Below are 5680 nucleotides of genomic sequence, written 5' to 3'. Positions count from 1 at the left end.
GTTGAACACTGGAGAGTAGAGGGAGGGGGAGCAGGAAGGAAGTTGCTCAGTCTTATCTGTTCTGGGGACTCAAAGAACCGCAGCTGCTGCTGCTGCCCTCCCAAACCCAGATACTACAGCCAGGCACTGCGGGGCTGCGGAGAGGCCATTCCAGTGTCCCCTTCCAGTTGGTGCCCATGGCTAGTGGCCCTATCACCCTCTATCTAGTTACACTAACGATCGTGGCCCAGTGCTAAGCGCTGTATAAACACTCAACTGAAAGACCCCCACCCCAAAAGATCCAGCACTCTGAGTAGAAGACAAGAGATGACAAACATAGAAAATCCTGTTAGGTGAACAACAACCATGCAGTTTCAAAACCTGAACATTAGCTCCAAGCCAAATCTTCCAGTTCCATCATTTGTACAAGGTTTGGCAGGAACGGTCTAATTCATTTCTGTTAAAATCTTTTAGTGAAATGAACATTTTTTTTATTTTGATTTTTGAGCTATTTTTTATTTTGAATGGAAAAATTCAAAATGGATTGGAATGGTTCCCCACTTTTCAGTATGTGGGGTTTCCCCTTTCCTCCTGTTTTACTTTTTCCCTTTTTTCCACTGGATAAACAAATCAGCAAAGGATAAACCCCCAAAACAATTAAAACCAAATCCCCAAGCCATTGATATCCCAATTCTGAAACTATACTGATCTTCCAATACTGAGATACATTTGGTTTCATTCTGAAATTTTCCATTGAAAATTTTTGACTAAATTGAAATTGTTTTGTGGAAATTTTGAATGTGATAATTTCTTGGTCAGTTCTTTGGGACAGGAACTTGAGCTCATAATTGAGGGACTTTGATCCAAGAAAAAAGAAGAAAAAGAATACAAGCATGGAGGAGGCTCTGGAAGGAGCTGAGTCAGCAGGCAGGGGAGCACCTGAACAGAAACGGGCAGGGCTTAACCAGAGATAAGCCCAGGGACAGAACCGGGCAGGCAGTCTCACTCTGGCTGCTGATGTGGAAGTTGCTCTGGAGTAAGTAGCAGACAGAGTTTCTGTGCTCCTGAGGTTAAGAGAAGCCTTACAGCTGAGGTAGGGGCTGGTGGTTTTGGGAATGAGACAAGGGGTGGGAGTGGTCTCAACAGGCCTGGGAATAGGGTGGAGATGGAGCTGGAAAGGGTCAGGAGCAGGGAAGATTGAATGGTAGGAGACATGGGTGTGGTGTAAAGTAAGCCATTAGGCTAAGTACAGACAGTCAAAAAGCCCGAGGCAGAATTGATTCGGTCGTTGCAGGTTAGTCTAAGCTGCACAGATTAAATTGAAACAGAAGTAAGCAGACATTTACCTTTGATTCAGGAAATGCAGCCACATGCCCGCAGTGGCTCAGGACAGAAGCTGGGGGGCACTAGAGCATGGTTCTCTGTGTGTTCACGTCCTCTTCCTGCTACCCGCCAAGTCTCTGGGATTTGCAGCCCAGAATTACAGCAGCAGGACTCTGCAGAGGTGCTCATCACTTCCTCTTCCTGCTTTTAGGTGCCTCTGGGATTTGTAATCCACAATTGCAGCCAGTGGTAAGTTTTACTGGGGGAAAGGGTGTTTAACCCCCTCCCTGGCCCCAGCCCCCAGCCGGGGTTTGCCTGGGGTGGGATGCAGTCCCCCTCCCCTTGCAGACTGGGCTGCACCCCCAGCTGGGCTTCCCCCCACACTCCCCTGTCAGCCAGCCCTCACTGCTCCAGCTAGGGAGCAGAGGGGTAGGGCCAGCCCTGCTCTCTGGAGCAGATAGCACAGCCCAGCCCAGCCCAGGGCTGCAAAGCATGCTGGGGGACTGTGATTTAACCTGAACCAGGAAGGGGTCTGGGACACAGTTTTCATAAACTGGTTTGACTCAAATCAGTTGAGTCTGATACTACATTCAACCAGGTTTATCTTAAACCAGTTTCAGCCATTTTGAAACTGGTTTATTGCACTGAGCTTCTGTTCTGTTACAGGTTTAAACCAGTTTCTGATCACTTTAAACTGGTTTATATGTAACTTCTGTCCCTAGCCTGAAGGTGCTGAGTAGTGACACCTGAGCAGCAGCACAGGCTCAGGGATCCCTGGGGTAGCCTCCCTTTCCAAGGATCTTAGAACAATAAGGCATGGCAGGAAAGGTGAGGGGGAGCAAGCCTGAGAGGTGAGGGCAGAGCAGGGACTGAATGGCCACTAGGAGCCGTTGCAGCCACCCTGGGACCAGCGTGTGCTAGAAACTCTGTGACCAAACAAAAAAGTCATAGCCACGTATGGTCAGCCATGTTTTGTCCATGCACTAACATATGCTGTGAACCTAGGGTAAAACAACAATTGTCACTACGCCCATTGTTGTTTTGCCAAAAATCAACACTTTTTGTGGCAAGCGATCTGGTCATGAGAGCTATTGTTGCTGCTGCAGGACTATTAAATGTAGCCCTATTCAAGATTTTTAAATTTATTTGAAATTGAAATTTTCTGTAATGGTTAAATAAAATGTGCCCTGCTATATGTGCATGGGAACCGACCTGTTTGCATTTACCACAGAAGGGATGTATCTGATCATTCATACATAGCACCGGGCACTGGATTCCAGCCAGTGATTTCTGCTTTCTGCTGCCACCTGACAAGATGAGGGAACAATGCTGGGTGGATTCTCCTTATCTGAGGTACATCTGCGATGCCCAGGCTTGTGGTAACTAGGTGCAGAAGTGGTGCCATACTCTGTGGGGATGCTCTCTGCTTCACTGCACTACAACCAATGTAGTAGAAAAAACCCACAACTGGTTCAATTATAGAAATGGCTGGAGGAGGACAAAGTTTTCAGCAGCTCTGTCATTAATGGGCATGTCACATCACTGTCAGGCTTGGTATCTTAGAGGCAGCCCTACTTTTCTCATGGGGTAGGAGTGGACTCAGGGATGGACACAGGCATGGGCCAGCTGGGCAGCTGCCCAGAGCCCGGACAGAAAATGGTAATTTAAAAGTTATTGTTATCATTATCTCTGGCAAAGTGGTGCACGATACTAAAAGTTCACCCAGGGCCACCAGAAGTCTAGGTACAGTGCTGAGTGGACTGCATGGCCAGAGATTTGTGGGTGAGATTGTGCAGCCAACTCTAAAGGCAGCACCCTGGCAAGGAACCGTTTGGCTGGAGGCTCCATGGACAGAGGCTGGAGTCTTGACAAGGGGGTTGCCTCTGTGGCCTTGCACAAACTGCAAGGTGATGGTCTTCTCACCAGTGTTCATTCCTCCCCAGCCTGGTCCTCCAGTGGCATTGCCATATGAAATGTGGTCTAAGCCTGCCCCCTGGTGGTGGAACAAATCTAAACTTTCTATTAAGGAATACGGCAGACAAAATTCTTTGGGTGAATCTGATATTTTTATTAGACCAATTAAATAGTTGGAAACATGTTTCTTAGCAAGCTTTCGGATTGAAAAACTCTTTGTCAGGCTGAGGAAGCATCTGCAGTTGGTGTGTGCTCTTCCTGGATGGAAGGAATAGTAAAGAGGCCAGAGCCTGGTACGCATGCAAGACAGGCAGTCAGTGAAGATGTAAATTGAGGCATCAGTGGGTGAGAGATGGGCTGGAAGGGGGAGAAGGGGGATGATGCAGCAGGTAAATAGTGGAGAGGTACCTGGGAAGTCAGATATCAGGCAGGTTATAATGTGTTATAAAACCAATGTCTATATTCAGTCTATGATTTTTTTGTATCCAGGAGGTTGATGAAGTGAAATACATAGGCTCGTCTGTGAAAAGTGTTTTGTAAGTTCCCTTTGAGGATTAAAACTGAGAGATTGGAGAGAGACTGGTTTTCTTGTGATAAATGTGCCCCCACAGGGAATGGGGTATTCTTGTCTTTAATAGGTTTCTGGTGAGCGTTCATTCTGGTGCATAGTTGTTGTTTGGTTTCTCCTACGTATTTTCCATCAGGGCATTCGGTGCATTGGATGAGATATATTACATTTCTGGAGGTGCAGCTGTAAGATGCAGGGATGCTGATGGTTCTGTTGTGGGGTGTCATAATTGTGGGGGTAGTGGAGATGTGTTGGTAGGTTTTGCATTTCTTGTCATGGCATGGCCTGAATCCATTCAGTGTGCTCTAGGCTTTAGGAAGCTTGCTTCTGGTGATGAGGTTAGCGAGGCTCAGTGCTTGTTTGAAGGCTAGTATAGGTGGTTCTGGGAAGATCTCTTTAAGTGTAACTCGGGTACACCCAAGGATGTGCCTTATTCTCAATTGGATGGGATGGGTAGGCAGGAGGGGGTGCTGTAAGAGGGACGCCAGAATTTCAAGCAGATCTTTCTTTCCTCTATAGAGTTAGCCCAAGCCCAAAGTTCTTAACTATATACAATTTATCGAGTTATAATATACATAATCATAAAACTAAATATCATATACATATATTTACACAGTGAACATTAACCAATAACCAAGGTCAAACCCTAAATAACACCTATTCCTTAATATAGTCCATGATGCATGGCAAGATATAGTCCTCCCTTGGGGAGTGTCCAGGAAGCAGCAGGGACCCCTCCCCTTAGGGCCTTGACTAGGCGGGGAGGCTGCTCAGCCAGCCTCTTCTCTGAGTTATCATATACATATATTTACACAGTGAACATTAACCAATAACCAAGGTCAAACCCTAAATAACACCTATTCCTTAATATAGTCCATGATGCATGGCAAGATATAGTCCTCCCTTGGGGAGTGTCCAGGAAGCAGCAGGGACCCCTCCCCTTAGGGCCTTGACTAGGCGGGGAGGCTGCTCAGCCAGCCTCTTCTCTGAGTTAGCCCACCCCAAACGTTTTTCCCCTGTGGGACCCAAGGGCCCAATCACTCACGCTCCCTCAGGTGGTGGTGGTCAGGGCACAGCTCGATGGAGTCTCCTCTGCTGGAGCACCTCTCCAGGCCTCTCCTGTGCCGCTGGGCTCCTCCCCACCCTGGGCCCCGCTCTGGGCACCGAGGGCTCAGCTCCTCTCAGCTGCTGCACCACTGCTGCTGGCTCCTGGGTGCCGGGCCTCACGCTGCAGCACTACTGTTTCCCTGTGCCCTGGCTTGGCACTGAGGGCTCTCTTAGCACAGATCAGGCTCTTCAGGGTCTGGCCATCTGTGCTTACGCTAGGTGGCTAACCCAAACAGCCTCTGCTGCTCCCTGGCTCTGCTCCCTCGTGCACTGCTTGCACACCTCCCTGCCCGGCCACCTGCCAGGGTGACTCACAATGATGCCTGAGCTGTCCTGCCACGGCTACCAAGGCTCGAGACCATGCACCACCCTGCGCACTGTGTGGCCTGCTGGCCCTCCAGGGTTGCAGGCTCAAGCCACCACTTGCAGCTCCCAAAGCCTCGGCTCTGCGCACCAAAATGCGCATCATGATAGGCCTGAGCAGTTTCACACTGCTCCCAGGGCCGGGTCTCCATGCACTGTCAACAGCCTGAGTGGTCTTGCACCACTCCCAAGGCTGCTTCTCCAGTGGCAGCTTCAGGAGCCTTGGGCCTACTGCCCACTAGGGGAGAGCTCCCCAGCTTCTCTTAGCTCCGCTCTTCTTGAGTTCCTGGCTACATCTGCCCTGGGCACGCAGCTCTTTTTATACACTCCAGGGCTCCGCCCCTGAAGTCTTCGGGACCTGACAGTTTACAGTCTTCAATCAGGTCCGGGAGAGCTCCTCCCCCCCCCCCCTCAGGAAAGGGGCAT

This window comes from Alligator sinensis, unplaced genomic scaffold (genome assembly GCF_000455745.1).
Source record: "Alligator sinensis unplaced genomic scaffold, ASM45574v1 scaffold584_1, whole genome shotgun sequence".
In the NCBI taxonomy this organism is placed as follows: domain Eukaryota; kingdom Metazoa; phylum Chordata; order Crocodylia; family Alligatoridae; genus Alligator; species Alligator sinensis.
Note: the sequence above shows the minus strand (reverse complement) of the source record.